Source organism: Dermacentor variabilis, chromosome 8 (assembly GCF_050947875.1).
Source record: "Dermacentor variabilis isolate Ectoservices chromosome 8, ASM5094787v1, whole genome shotgun sequence".
Lineage (NCBI taxonomy): Eukaryota > Metazoa > Arthropoda > Arachnida > Ixodida > Ixodidae > Dermacentor > Dermacentor variabilis.
In genome coordinates this window covers 88,817,478-88,832,472 of record NC_134575.1, presented here as the reverse complement: position 1 = coordinate 88,832,472, position 14,995 = coordinate 88,817,478, and the positions used below count along the sequence as shown (strand labels likewise).

Sequence of the window (14,995 nt, the reverse complement as noted above, 5' to 3'; positions counted from 1 at the left end):
GGCAATCCTGCGGGTTACCGCCCGATGCTTGCGTCGGCGGTTGCGCAAATTTCACGTCAGGAGATTGGAACAAAAACATATTGGAATAGCTTTACGTTATAGGGCCCCTGGTTGTGACGCACGCCGTAGTGGGATACTACGAATTAATCTGGCTTCCCGGGGTTCTTTACCGTGCATGAAAGGCGAAGTATACGGGCGTTTTTTGCATTTCGTCGCCATCAAAGTGCGGCCACCGGCGACCGGTCTTTGATCCCGCTACCTCTTGCTTTACAGCGTGAGGTCGCGGAAGACTTGCGTGTTAACAAAAGTGAGTTCCTCCCCCCCTCCCCCAGAAAAAAAACTCAACAAACAACGAACAAGAGGAAGTTATAACGATGTTAACAAAAAGAAATAGAAGAGAACGAAAGCGAAAAAAGAAGCTGCAGAGAAAACACGTGCAAACAAGAAGACGTTGCTGCGCTCCAAGAAGATGGAGCTTGCTATTGTGATATTGTTTTCGCGCTCCAAATATAGCATGCACGAAGCAGTCCCTCAGTTGTCGCGTCGCCACTGGGCGATGCTGACCCCCAGCAATGCGAATGCACTTGGGTGATATCGCCGGTGGTGGTGCGTATTGTTTCTATTACTGATCTACCACTAGCGCACGGGTTTCGTATATACTGTCAATCCAGCGGCCGTGATAGCGTGCGACGCAGCAGCAGGAATGTTTGACAGACGGACAGAAACCTTATTTGCGTAATGAAGATGATGATGGGGACGTGGAGAAAAAAGCCTTTCACAGGCTCGACGAAGGTCTACGCACCCTACAAAAAACTTGGCTTATACGAGCATAGATAATAACTACAAAGTAGCCATTTATAGAGCAACGACAAAGCATTGATACAGCAACAAAAAGAAAATCATTTACAACTTGCTCTCTAGGGTTGATTTGCACGCGAAAGCAAACAAAAATCACTCTGCTAGCGGGCAAAGTCATTCCATGAATTTAATAGAAAGGGTAGTCCATCAGAAATCATTTGTCGACCGAAATTCGCACGTGTTTTTGGTATAAACCAATCACCAGCGGTTCGGGAATCATATGTGTACATCTTATGTTTTAAATTAGCTTAACAAGAAAGCCATTTTGTTTAATGTTAAATTTATATCTTTTAAGCTGCACATTATTGTACAATTCTGTTATGGGCATTATGTTAACCGGTTACAAAATAGGTTTGGAGGGGAAATAGAATGCAGCACTGGCAATGCTGCGTGCAGCACGTTTTTGGATTGTGTCTAGTTTGTTAGTGTCGGAAAAAGAAGTCGTGCCCCATACCAGAAAACAATAGTTAAGGACAGAGTAAAGCAATGAGTAATATAATAGTTTTTTGATACACTGAGGAAATAAATTTCTGAATTTCGAAAGGATCCCTACCGTTCTTGAAAACTTTACTACAACAGTATCAACATGATCATTCCCCTGCAGGTGTTTCTCAAAGAGAACACCTAAGCTCTTTACACGAGGTACCGTGTCTATAACGTCAGATCCTATTTTAAGAACAGTAGCATGAGTTTGAATAATCTTGTTCCGGGGTCTAAACAATACAGCTTTTGTTTTATTAGTATTGATAGCAAGCGAATTACATAGGGACCATTGGTGTAATAAACATAAACAATCATTAGCTTGGTTTCAAATGTCCGACACGCATGTTCCTCTAAAAAATAGGCTCGTATCGTCCGCATATATAACGAAAGTAGGTTTATCGCTAATTTTAACAATGTCATTAATATATAAGTTAAATAGTAGTGGCCTAATATGCTACCCTGAGGAACACCTGCGGGAATTTCTTTATTATCCGAATATTGACGATTGATTACTACCTGTTGATGACGGGATGTTAAACAGGATCTTATGAGGTTAAAGAACACACCCCGGAAACCATATACACGAAGTTGGACGAGTAATGTACAGTGTTTAATCCTATCGAATGCTTTAGAAAAGTCCACATATATACCCGATGCTTAATCCTTTCGTTCAGAACAATTTAGAATAAGTTCTTTTTGAGTTAAAAGCGTCGTTTCGGTGGAATGGGACCTTAGAAAACCATGCTGGCTGAGCGTTATCAAGTGATGGTTTTCGCAAAAATTTGGCATTCGTACGTGTATTACTTTTTCTAGAAACATTGAAAATGTCGGAAGTATTTATATTCGGCGGTGATTTGCTAAATTATTTCTATCTCTACCTTTATAAATGTAACTCTAGCGTTTTGCATATTCTTGGGAAAATACCACCTTTGAAACAGCAATTAAATATATGAGCTAAGATAGGGCTGAGAATATCAATAGCACGCTTAAAAAGGAGAATCTGAAAATCACATACATCTCCTGATCTGCTGTTTCGAATGTCCAGAAAAATGCTTTGGATTTCATTGGGATTTGTAAGGAATAAGAAAGCAGTTTGAGGGTTTCGTGGTTTTAGGTAGTTGAGACAAGCAGGATCATGTGCACTATGGACCAAGGACACCAAATAATAATTGAAACAATTTGCAAGCCTTCTGCCAGAAAACGTTTCATCCTTAATATAAATTTCCATGTTAGCACTGTCTTTATTGGGATCTAAAATATGATTTAGTCGACACCATGTTAAATCGCTTCTTTTTAGGATATTGTTGTTCACAAGGTCATGCGAGTAGTCGTTCTTCTCTCGTCTTAGACGTGACGTAACTTTATTGCGATACGCCTTAAATAGAGCAAGATCTTCTAAATTTCTGCGTCGAAGGAAACACTTAGAAAGGCGGTCTTTGTATGAGTTCCAAACATTGTTTATTTATCGAGGGTTTACGTGCCTTTCTGGGCTTTTAAAGAAATTGCAGGGAAAACATTCCTCATATACCGCTCCGATAGGGGCAATGAAATCGTTATAAACAGTTTCTACATCAGTGATTTCATATATAAAATTCTAGTTCGTATTGGCGAGTCTGGCACAAAATTTACTCAGTGTCGCCTCGTTTATGGATTCGTATTTTTACAGAAGATGTTTGTTGATGCCTTCTACCTGATTGCTTAAGAAAAAGAAAAAAATAGGTAGATGATCGCTGACTTGCGTGCATATGACTCCTAGCATACAATTTTGTTCGCATACGTTGGTAATAAAGGCATCAAGGGATGTATATGTGAGCGGTCGAGTAGGCTTTTGTATCACGTTAAAAAAAAACTATTGCATTCCACACTCTCTGCATTTCACGTTGTTCAGGTGACGATTACAAAAAAAAAAAATCAATCTTTATATCGCTACCCAGGACTAAAAAGAGCTTGTTTTCTGTAATGTGAGATAAGAAGGCATCAAAAAAGTGGAAAAAGGCTTCAACACTAGCGCTTCGAGGAAGATATAAGACGGAGTGTACATAGTTACCACACTTTAAAGAGAAGATTTCGTAGTCGTCATGCATTTGTCAAAATTCTGGCACTAAGTAGCACTTTAAGGACTCTTTTGCAGCTATCAAAATACCACCCCCTCTTCTGTTTTACCTGTTCTTTGTGTATGTATTGTAATGCGAGATGTTCAGACGTACAGAATTATCCCGGTACCAGATTTCAGTTATCATCAAAATAACGCAATGACAGTTTAAAGTGTAAAGAAAGGTCATCACCTCATACTCTTTGTTGCAGAGCGATCGAACAATGAGATGCAAAAACGACGAAAGATGTTGACTACCAGAGCAGAGAGAGTTAACATCAGTAGTTGCAAGAAATGGTGGAGCCATTTCAAAAACTCATTTCCTTTCTTGCGTCTGCGCAGTATATAGAGTTTAGCCAATTTTGTTTAAGTCACCGTCTCAAGCAATCCTGACGACCCGCTCGATCTCGTCTTTCCTGGCGAGAATTTGTCCATCCTTAGCCGAGGCAAACCTCCATGCTTTGTCCTTCTTTTTGAGCGATTGTCTTACCCATTAGTCTCTTAAAGTGCGGGCACAAATTCTCATTAACTATAAACAGCGTTGTTTTCGTTGTAGCCAAGACTTCGCGTAGTCATCTTAGTACTTCTTGCTTTTTGCAAGACAGCATCTCGTTTTGCATGACTTCGAAACTGCACGACAACATTTGGGCAAGAAGAATTCCTTGTTCTTGCACGGTGGCATTTTTCAATGTCGTCCTTAGTTATTGGCTCTTCCAATACATCAATCATTTTCTGCAGTACCGTTGTTAAGTCTTCCCTGTCAACCACTGGATGCCCCTTGTCCTCAATATTTATATTTCTAGAACATTGCTCAAGGTCCACCAAGCGTTCCGACCATGCATCTCGGTCGGTACGCAAAACAACATTCTTGTTTCTCAGTGCTTTGTTCTCTTCCTTTAAGGCAGCAATTTCAGTTGAAATGTCATTGAACGGCTTGCTGCAATGTTCTACAATTTGAGTCATATCCTTTGTTTCCTTTCTTACGTCTCTCTCAAGAGCGCTGCGGACAGCTGCGATCTCCTTTTTGAATTCTTTCCGTAACTCTTCTCTCAATTTGTCAGTTTCACTCGGCATGGTTCAAAAAAGGTGCAATAAAGGCAAAAAAAAAAAAGGCTCCACCATCCAGCATCCACCGTCCAGGAATTTTTTACTATACAGTGCGATTCCCTGTCAAGCTTTAAGCGAAATGTGTGCGCATTTCATACTAAACTTCCACGCCGTTCGCCCTGTAAGAAAACAAAAGAAGGAATATAAAATGTCACTCGAAGGACGTCCTCAAGTGCGATTCGATTCAGCGGTAACTGGTCCTTTTGAGAAAGACAGTGGCGAAAGCGAGCAATGACGTCTTTAGCACGACAAATGGCGACAAGGACACGATGACGACGGTTTCGATGAATCTACGACCGACGACGCGGGAAGCGAAAAATGTGATGACGATTGCGTGACAGCCAATAGGTCGCCAGTACAGGCAACGCTCACTGCCCGTCTGGATCACCATGGGGCTGGTGGACTTTCGTTTTAAAGCTTCCCCAAACAGTTGGTCAAATCAAACATGAGTCAAAGTCGGGGACTAGTTCACGGCAACCATCGCTGTAAAAGAGTGCCGCATTCAATGTTACAGTGTAAGGGTGTCAATGTCGAGCCAATCATCTGTTGTAGGGCCGGTGTTACCAAAAATTTCACTTCCTTTGGCGCGATCTCTTGTGCTGCTATAGAGATGCCATGGACCAGTTTTCATCTCGTTTTGCAACAGCGATCGCACTAAGCGGCCTGAAAGATCACAACGTCGTGCTTCCATGTCCATTGTGCGGGGAGTCATCGAAAGGTTTAGGCACTGTCTGAAGCAATGCATCGTCGGAGCTCCGTTGTGAATGTTGCTGTTACTATCCAATAACTATATAGTTAAAACCCGCAATGGGGGATTTGGCAAAAACTGGACGGGTTATTACAGGTAATATTTGGAATTGAATTTTCAGGGCTGATAAAGAATAATATAGAAAGGCGAAGAACACGTAAATTCGGAAGAGCAGCTAGCGTCAGAAGGAATCAGTAATAATCGAGAACTAAGAAAAAGAATTACAGCAGGCTTGTGCGAACTTGCTGAAAACTAGAGATCTGGGTCAGTTGGTAAATAATTAGACCAGTCAAAAGACGAAGGACAGAGGAGAGACGTAGCACGCACAACGATTGGACTAACAACTGTGCTTTATTAAAGGAAACGGTCTCACAGAAAAGCCGGGCGCAGCTCAAGAGCAAAAACCCACCCAAAACAACGTTGCTTGCGAGATAATCCAAGTAGCTAGCGCCACTGCGATAGGAAATGAGAGAGAGAGAGAGAGAGAGAGAGAGAGAGAGAGAGAGGCAGGGAGGTTAACCATAGGCGAGTTTCCGGGTTGCTACTCTGCGCTGGGGTGGAGGATACAGGGGTTATAAAGACGACAAAGAGCGAGAGGAGATAAAAAGTGAAAAAAAAAAGGAAACGGGTAACGGAAAAGGCGTTGCAATCACAGGCGTTCACACATGCCGGTCGATGCAAGGGCGACAATTTCATCAGCGCAACAGCTATCCCATTGACGCAGAAGCAACTTAGTTTCTATCGCACTGGCACTAGAAGCTTGGCTTATCTTGCAATCAACGTTGTTTTGTGTTTGTTTTGTCCCTTGAGCTGCGCATACTTGCTTGGTTTTCCTGGGAGAGCGTTTTTTTTTCTCAATAAAGCACAGTTCTTAGTCCGGTCATCGTGTGCGTCACGTCTCTCCTCTGTCATTCGTGCTTTCACTGGTTTAATTCTCAATATTATGCCGAACTGGTATCATAACTCAATTTCCAGCGAAGCAGTTTCGTTCAAGCGTTCGCAAGAAGAAATTGATACACGGAATTTACGCACTCATAGACTATGACACACTCATAACTTTCTGGGCCGCTTAAGTACCTAATTTACTGCAAAGAAAAAAATTCCCCCCCCCCCCCTCTTTGAACTTTGCCTACACATCACCCATCACTTTTTAGTCTGGTTGGTTGGTTGGTTTTTTAGACTTTTCCTCCAAGACGGAAAAGAAAGACAATGTATCGCGGCGTGACAAAGCTCCCGTCTCCCGAAAGTACGCCAGGCAGTTGCATGCAGGCAGGTGATCAACTCAATTAGTATATAGCCACCAACACTTTCAGCTAATACAATAATAACAGGCTGAAATTTAAAGCTAAAGATAAATCCAACAACTATAGGAACTGCAGAATGAAATCGCAAAAAGCTATTTGCTTAAAGTTTTTATAAGAAAGGCTTTTTAATAGACGAATAATTTAATATTGTCATTTAGAGTTGACGGAAAAACATATTTCAATGCTTGCATTCCATGATTTGTGCGTGGCCGTAGGATATACTAGAATTCGGGGAGAGTGTTGTGCAGTGGAGTGGGTTCCTCTGTAATTTCGCAGTTACCGACAAGAAAAAAAGTGATTCTGTGCCAAACTTGCGACGTATATAGGCAGACAATACGCATGGGATAAAGAGCACTCACTTTCTTAAGACGTAAAACTTACTATAGCAGTACGGAAGAAGCTGCAGAAGGTACATATGCAATATCTCTTAACACGCTATTTTGCAGTGTAATTAATTAATTTGTTTTTGAACAAGGTAGTTACCCACGCGAAGTGGCAGTATATTGTGTGCGATTAAAACCGAGCAAAATCTATTAACCGGTTCGTTTCCTGAGACAATGCGTTTTGAAATCTTGAAATACCCAAAGTCCGCTATAGTTCGCCTGCCAAGTTTTCGATTTCTGAATCCTACAACATTAATCCGTTAGAAGTGATCACAAGTGCTTTAACTTCACCAGCTATATGCATAAAATTGTTTCCCAAAGTAATAGAGTGGTTGACTGTTTACGACAGGTTTCTTGCTCGGTATAAGAGTGTTCTTGTTCTGCCTGTACTTTTGAAAAGAGCGTTCTTGACAGACCACACTTGCTATTTTTTAATGATACGTTCACTTTCCCGATGAGGCTGTTTGCGTCACTTGCTGAAGTAAATAATGTTGTGTCGTCTCTGTAAATGACTTGTTCTACTACGCTGTCTATGCGCATGAAATCTTTAACGTAAATATTAAATAAAAAAGGCCTGAAGATGATACCCTGGTGTACGCCATGTCTACAGTGCTTCTTAACCTGATTTTGAATTACCGATTACCACATACTGAACGCGGTCACTGATCTAGCTAGTGATCAGATCAAGTGCCGCATCTGTTACTCCATGTGTAGAAAGCTTTTGAATGATTGTCTTGTGCTTTATCCTGTGGACGGCCTTGGAGAAGTCTACATAGACGCTTAGTGCAACGCTTCCGTTTCCTATCTTTCTTATAACTACATCTTTTTTTGTGTTAACAGTGTCAGCTCTGTAGATGATTGGGACCTAAAGCAAAATTGCGTTTTTGTGATAAGGTGGAATCTTTTCATAAAAACTAGAAATACGCACAAAAATTATTGTCTCCGCACCTTTAGAGAAAGGGGGTAAGAGGGACACAGGTGTGTACTTACTTCAGTTGTTTTCGAAGCCTCATTTATGTATAGCAACAACTTTTGCCTTCTTCATTTCCAGCGCAAACATTTCCGATTATGAACGTAGAATATATATGTGAGTTAGTACAGGGTTAATTTCGTTAGTAATATAGACAATAGGTTTAATGTTTAAAACAACACGGGTCTTCGCCTCTGGTAATTTTCATTGGTTTAAAAATGGACAGTTAGGCACTACTACAACAAGAAAGACATACACTATTAAGGTGGTTCCTCATACCATAAAGTTACCCCCAATCATGCGCGGTATTCAACAACGATGCGAAATGGTCACTAAATTTATCTCCACGTTATACGCCACTACAACTGCTACGTTCGAGAATCACACTGTCAGGGGTAACAGGGTCTGAATCCTACAACATAAATCCGTTAAAAGTGATCCCAAGTGTTTTACCCACATAGGGATAAGCAGCCTAATAGGGAGTTTAATTTACTCTATAGTATCTTTTCGTCTGTGATACCACTATAAATGGTTGTTTGGTAATGGTCCTGGGCTCTTCGCAACATAACGTTTAGTCTATTACGAAAAGACTAGAACTTTGTGAAATCCTCAGGATCCCGACTTTGTAAAAACTTTTGATACATGCCATTTTTCTTTGTAGTCATTGTGAAGAGCTGTTTGGTGATTTAAGGTTTGCGGCCTTTCTTCGGTTTTTGTATAGTGTTGCATGAGAATGCATCTCTGTAATCGAAACAAATACCTACAGGAAGAATACCTGCATTCCTAAAATTGTTCCAGGTCGTCGGGTTAATAAGTTGTGTTACATGTTTACCTGGGTTGGCGGAAGGATTGACACTACTGGCCGCATATAAGGCAGAGAGGAATGTGATCACTTAGTGATCTATTGATAACACGTGCAGCTATCATGCTGGTTGATTTATCAGTGATAACTAAATCTATTGGTGTTGACCACGTTGTGATTGCACATGTTGGCAACATACTACGTTCTTAAGAAAATACGATTCAAGAAGAACTGCCAACCTTCTTGTTCTGCTCAAATTATCTCTGTCATATCAACATTTAGATCATCCGCAACGAACACGGCATAGTAGCATTCATCCGCATATCGAAACAAGTTTTCCATGAAATTGAGACACTCATCAATATTGCCAACAGGTGCGCTGTAACCAAGCACATAAAGTAATTTACCTTAATTTAAAGATAGCATTTCGTAGTCACATGCTGTGGCGCTAAAATCATCAATTCTTCCACAACGCATCTGCCTTTGAACCAGTACACACACTCACCCACCTCGCCCGACGCTATGATTCAGCGCAAATGGTGCACAGTTATCTAGGGTAAAATAATCATTTCCACATAACCGCGTTTCAGTTAGCATCAAAGCTGAAAATTTCAAGTTGAACTCTCGCATGTGTGTTTAGAATACGTCTTGTTTAGCACAGGCATATTTAGGTGTATACCTCGTCGTTACTTCCGCCAAACTTGTAGAAGGTGCCTCGTTTAGTTCACGGAGGTCACCAGGCGAATCTTTTATAATGCATGAAAATACTAATGTTCAATAATTATTTTTAGCTCTCCTAAATGAGAAAGAAACGTCAAAATTGTGCGACAAATTTAGCTTAGGGAGCCTCCCATTTCTACTAAATTTAAACTTTGTGTAACGCAGCGCTTTATCGGGAAAATGGGAGACGGAGCGGAGAACGGCCCCGTAACTCTTTTCAGCACATGTTTTAGGACTGGCTTGCAAAAAAAAAAAGAAAAAGAAATTAATCTACTTACATTGATCTTCGCACACCGATTTACTATAGTAGTCTCGTATTTTTCGCCATGTTAGACTCTGGTGGCATTTGTAGTAATGCCAGGGCTGCGTTGTGAATTGCGTCACTTGTGAAATTTAGTCATACACGCTGTATACAGCGCTTGAATAAGTTGCTTACTTGTGCTTAATAAATGAAATAAAGAAACGATAAATTAATGGAAGTTAAAGTGGATGAAAAAACAACTTGCCGCAGGTGGGAACCGAACCCACAACCTTCGCATAGGGGTTGTGGATGCGAAGGTTGTGGGTTCGGTTCCCACCTGCGGCAAGTTGTTTTTTCATCCACTTTAACTTCCATGAATTTATCGTTTCTTTATTTCATTTATGAAGCACAAGTAATTTCCCCTATGTTGTCCTTGGTGTCAGTTTGTTGGCTTCGTGTGATATGACTACTAAAAATCGGGCCCCTAGGTTAACCCCCTTTCTTGTCGTTTATATATATATGTATATATATATATATATATATATATATATATATATATATATATATATATATATATGCACACATACGCATGCGAATGAGACACCATCCTCTGCAAGCTAAACACCGATATAAAAAAATTCGCTGTCCCGCCTGAAAGGCGAAGCGCCGATTGCGATAGCAAATTAGTAGGCAGCTGTACGAAGTAAACATAGTAATTTTATCGGCCGTATAAACTTGTAAACGTTCGCTTACTAACTAAACAATGACAGAATGTGCAAGCGTGACTCAACGAGGACGTAGAAAGGAACAGACACACGGAGACAGCGCTCTCTTTCAAACCAACTAGCCTGTAAACGAGTTTTAACTAAATTAACCAGCGCGGTGTCACACGCGCACGGGCAAACAGGAACACACATAGCTCGATGACAGCGAAAACTGTCTGCGAAAACGCTGGTGTTAGGAATCGTGGCAGCAGCCGCGAGCCTATTGACCTCCGTGCATCTGTCGATATAACACGTACGAAAAGTCGAAAGCACAGCGCATAAGAAGCTACCGCGTGCACTATGCAAACATCGCAGATCGCTTTGAAGATGAGGCCTGCGAGGGCACGCACTTTAGCCACGTCGCATACCGCTTTCAAGACACACGAGCGCCGGCAACGCCTACGGACGCCAAAGGCGTCTACTACGGCGTCCGTTATTCGCGTGCCCAACGTCGTAGTAGTAAAGCCCCTTGATCAGAGTAGAAGCCGCGATTGTCTCCACGCTGTACGGAGCGACGGGCGAGGAGGACATCGAGGCACCGGATCAGCCGCCGGAGAGAACGCCCCTCCTTCCCGTCCTTCCTCGCCTCGCTCCCCATGAATCAAGCGTCCTTCCTTTCTTTAGATCACTATCACTATCATCTCACTCCCTGCCTCGCCAAAGCCACCTAGAATTTTGGCCTCGCGCGCCACAGGAGAGGGCACGCATTCGGGCCGCGTTCCCCGCTCACGCACGCGAGATTGAACCGCTTTCGCCGGCTCACCCTCACCAGCTTTCATTCATGCGGAACCTCACGGCGACGGCAGAAATGCGCCTGGAGTGTCTATATACATGCTATCGCAATAATAAGGAGGGAAAAAAAACTGGCGCACAGAAAAAAGCACTTCGTAGTTTCAAAAGATCCCGACATTTTTCTAATTCATCTTCTTCGCTTTATCAGCGTCAAGAACATTCCACTCAATAATTGTTCGTGGAAAGGAGTAGCTAAGGGTGTTGCTTCGGCATTTAAAGGGAGTTAGTGTATGTTGATGCCTGCGCCGAGTAGCATATCGAGAAGAAAAATGTAACATTGTTCAGTGTCTGACTATTCAGCAGTCCCTTGACTATTTTGAACATAAAGAAACGGTGCACACGATTCCTCTCTAATAGATGCCTAAAATTTGGAGGACGCGTAATCTTTGCCTTTAAGGGTGGAGCGCGATAGCATTCAAAGATTTCTGACTGCTTCTCACGCTTTGCGCCAACCGGAGCGTATGTAACCATAATGTTTCCCTGGAAACGCTTGCCGCGAACGCTATGCACGAAGGCGAGCTTTGTGGTGGAACCACGGCCTCTTGCGTGAGCCGCGATGCGGCGGAGGGGAGCGCCAGCTGGAGTTAATACAATGAACTAGGCGCGCCGCTCCGTCGCCGCCAACATAGAATTTCATACAATAATTACTAGAGGGAACTCTGGCGTTGCAGTCGTTGTACCACCATGGGAATTATGGGAAGTACATGGAGTTGTCTGATTATCGTGCTTGTGGATTCAAACGTTCTTGTGGCTTTGTATATTACGCTATATAAATCATATTGTCGTAAATTTCAGCCCAATCTATACTCTTCGAAGTGCAGAAGACGCCGGGAACACGCACAAGTGCTATTAATTGCAACGATTGAGCTTGTCCAAGTGGCCAAATCACAACGCGCCAAGCGTCTCAAGGCACTGGCATTTCCACGATAAATTTATAAGGGCGTTTGAGTCGCTTGTCGATGCATCCGTCACGACACCTAGCAGTTACCTGGGGGTACCTTTGGATAGGCATCGTGAGAACGAGTCACTTTGGCTCGAAAAAACGGATGAAATGCGTGGGATGACCGAAGCATGGGGTGGCCGTGAGTTGTCGATTTTTGCACGTGTCACTATTTGTAACGTTTTTCTCGCTGCGAAAATTATCTATTTTCTGCAGGCACCGTATTGTACACGTAAGCGCATTAAAAAATTCCACCGAATCTTCGCCACGTTTATCTGGTGTTCTACGTGGGAGCGAACATCAAGGACAAATTTGTTTCGTCGAGTGAAGAAAGGTGGTCTGTCGGTGGGCCACTTGTTTCTTCAGCAAGTTGTATCACGTTTCATATTGATAAGAGACGAAAGAGACCCGTTTCTGTATTGTTGTTTTCGAACCATGTTAACAGTTTCTATTTCCTGATTTTTTTGTTTCTTCAGCCATTGGCACTCATTACACAATTTCAAGGTTCTTGCGTGAAGTTGTAACGTCCTATCGTTTCCTCAGGGCAAGATTTTCCCTTGAGTACCTCTCCAATGTAAAAAGAAAGCGTCTTATGAAGGATCTCATTGAGAGTGTGTTCCCTGTTCCATTGTGTCGGTTAATGTTTCAAGAAGGGCCCGGGCAAGACGTACTTAAAAGGGTTAAAAATATGTGGATACCGGCAAACGTTAAAACATTTTTCTTCAAGCTTCACACGGGAACCTTGCCTGTTAAAACGTGGTTGGAGGAAAGAGGGATTTATGTGCCATGGGGAAGCAGATGCTTTCTGTGCAACAAAGCTGAAACAATCGAACATGTTTTCATTGATTGTAATAATGCCATATACTTTTGGGACATACTACTGATAACTTTAATGATAGACCTACCCCTCAGTTCACATGACATTCGTTTTTTTACCACCCGAACGCGATTTTCAACAGATTGATGTTACCTTTTTACTTGGGCCGCATGCAGTCTGGCGTAGTCTGTCGGCATATAGACATTGTGATGTTAAAGGCCATCTGTGCATGGATATTTTGCGGAAATGGTTGTGAAGGTACGTGACGTGTACAAGATGAATGACTGTGATGAAGCTGTGGTGTCAATGCTTGATACTCTAACACATATAAAGCGAGTGTGACCTATGATCACAAACTCTTTTGATGTTTGTAGCCAAGCTGTAAATGAAGAAAAAGAGAAGCGTCCGTGGCTTAATGGTTTCAATATCAGGCTTCTGTGCTAGTCGAGTTCCTGTGTTCAAATCCGGCCATCGGTCTATTTCATCGATATTTAGTTAGTTATTTATTACGCTATACACTGTTGAAAATGACGGGTTTACAAAGTCACAAAGCCGTTTGAAGCCAGAGGGACGAAGTTTAGGCAAATCCATGTACTTCCCACAATTCCCATGCTGGCACGACCGCTCCCATTGCAGCTCCCGTAGGCACTAGCGCCAGAGTTCACACTAGTAATTTTGTAGGAAACTCTATGGCCCCGAAGACACCTATCGCACCGGAGCGCGCAAGATGGCGGACGCCGCGGTCGGTCTGTGAACGCCGCGGCCGGTTTGTGTGAAAGGGTTTCTCTGAGTTTTCGCGTAACAGAACTATGTTTTTTCGTATAGTCAAATGGCAATCCGAGAGCTATCATGTCTGTAGGTTGTGTGCAAGTCGTAGTTTACGATTTTTCTACGTATTTTAGCTACGTATTTTTTAAATAAATCAAAATACGTATTCTACGTATTTTTAATTATTAAGGGACTTTCTTGCATCCTATGAAAGGGCTGGGTATACGCGGTCCGAAAATCTTTTTGCCGATGCGACGTCCAACGCGGGACGCAAGATTTTCTGTGACACAGGCTCCTTAACGCTGTCACGTTAATAACTTTCGCGATTAGTTGAGAAACTGATGTTCGTCCATAAGTATTAAAAAATGAACCGTGATGCCCTAATCTCTAACTCTCCTAATTTGTTTACATTGACTTTTGTAAAGGGGTCCCAAACAACGTTTGCGCAGTCGAGTATTGGTACTATAAAAGACTTAAATGCAAGAAGTTTAGTGCGGCTTGAAGCATCACGAAGAGAACGTTTCAAGAAATAAAGTTTAGCCATTACCTTATTACATATGCGAGTAATATGCTGATCACATTTGAGATCATCACTGAAGCATAGACCGAGGTATTTAAAATCCCTAACCCGAAGCGGTACGTTTCCATTAGCTGTGTACGATAAGGTTAACAGATGTTTCTTATTAGTTATGGACATAAATACACATTTATGGTAATTAACAAACATCTGCCACGCCCCACACCAATGCATCGATTTGTCGACCTGAGATTGGAGCTTTTGTTGATCATTAACAGAACTTACCTCAGAATACAAAACGCAATCATCAGCATACAACCGGATAGGGATCATTATATTGTCGACAATATCATTAATGTAAAGCAAAAATAACGACGGGCCAATCACTGAACCCTGCGGTACTCCTGAGTCCACCTGTAGCATTTTCGAGGGTGTAATATTAAAAAGGACATACTACTATCTTGGAGCAAGGTAAGACTCGATCCAGCTACAAAACTGTGTATTTTTAACGTAAGATGCAGCTTCAAAAACAGTTTAGAATGAGAGATCTTATCGAAGACTTTGGCGAAACCTAAGAAAATTGCATGTATTTATGTTCGGTTATCAATAGCCAAAACGAAGTCATGAGATATTTCAACGAGCTGAGTTGTGGTAGACAAACTTCTTCTGAAACGATGTTATCGAAGAAG

The 14,995-nt window shown here is 42.1% G+C and overlaps 1 protein-coding gene across 2 annotated transcripts in view; it reads left to right on the top strand.

Moving 5' to 3' along the window:
* The first annotated feature begins 530 nt into the window (after positions 1-530).
* Positions 531-14,995, top strand: part of LOC142590390 (4-pyridoxate dehydrogenase-like) — a 92,148-nt gene continuing 77,683 nt past the window's right edge. For both annotated transcript variants that reach the window (XM_075702474.1, XM_075702473.1), the window contains exon 1: positions 531-606. The gene's annotated coding sequence lies outside the window, so the exon portion shown is untranslated. The remainder of the gene's footprint in view (positions 607-14,995) is intronic.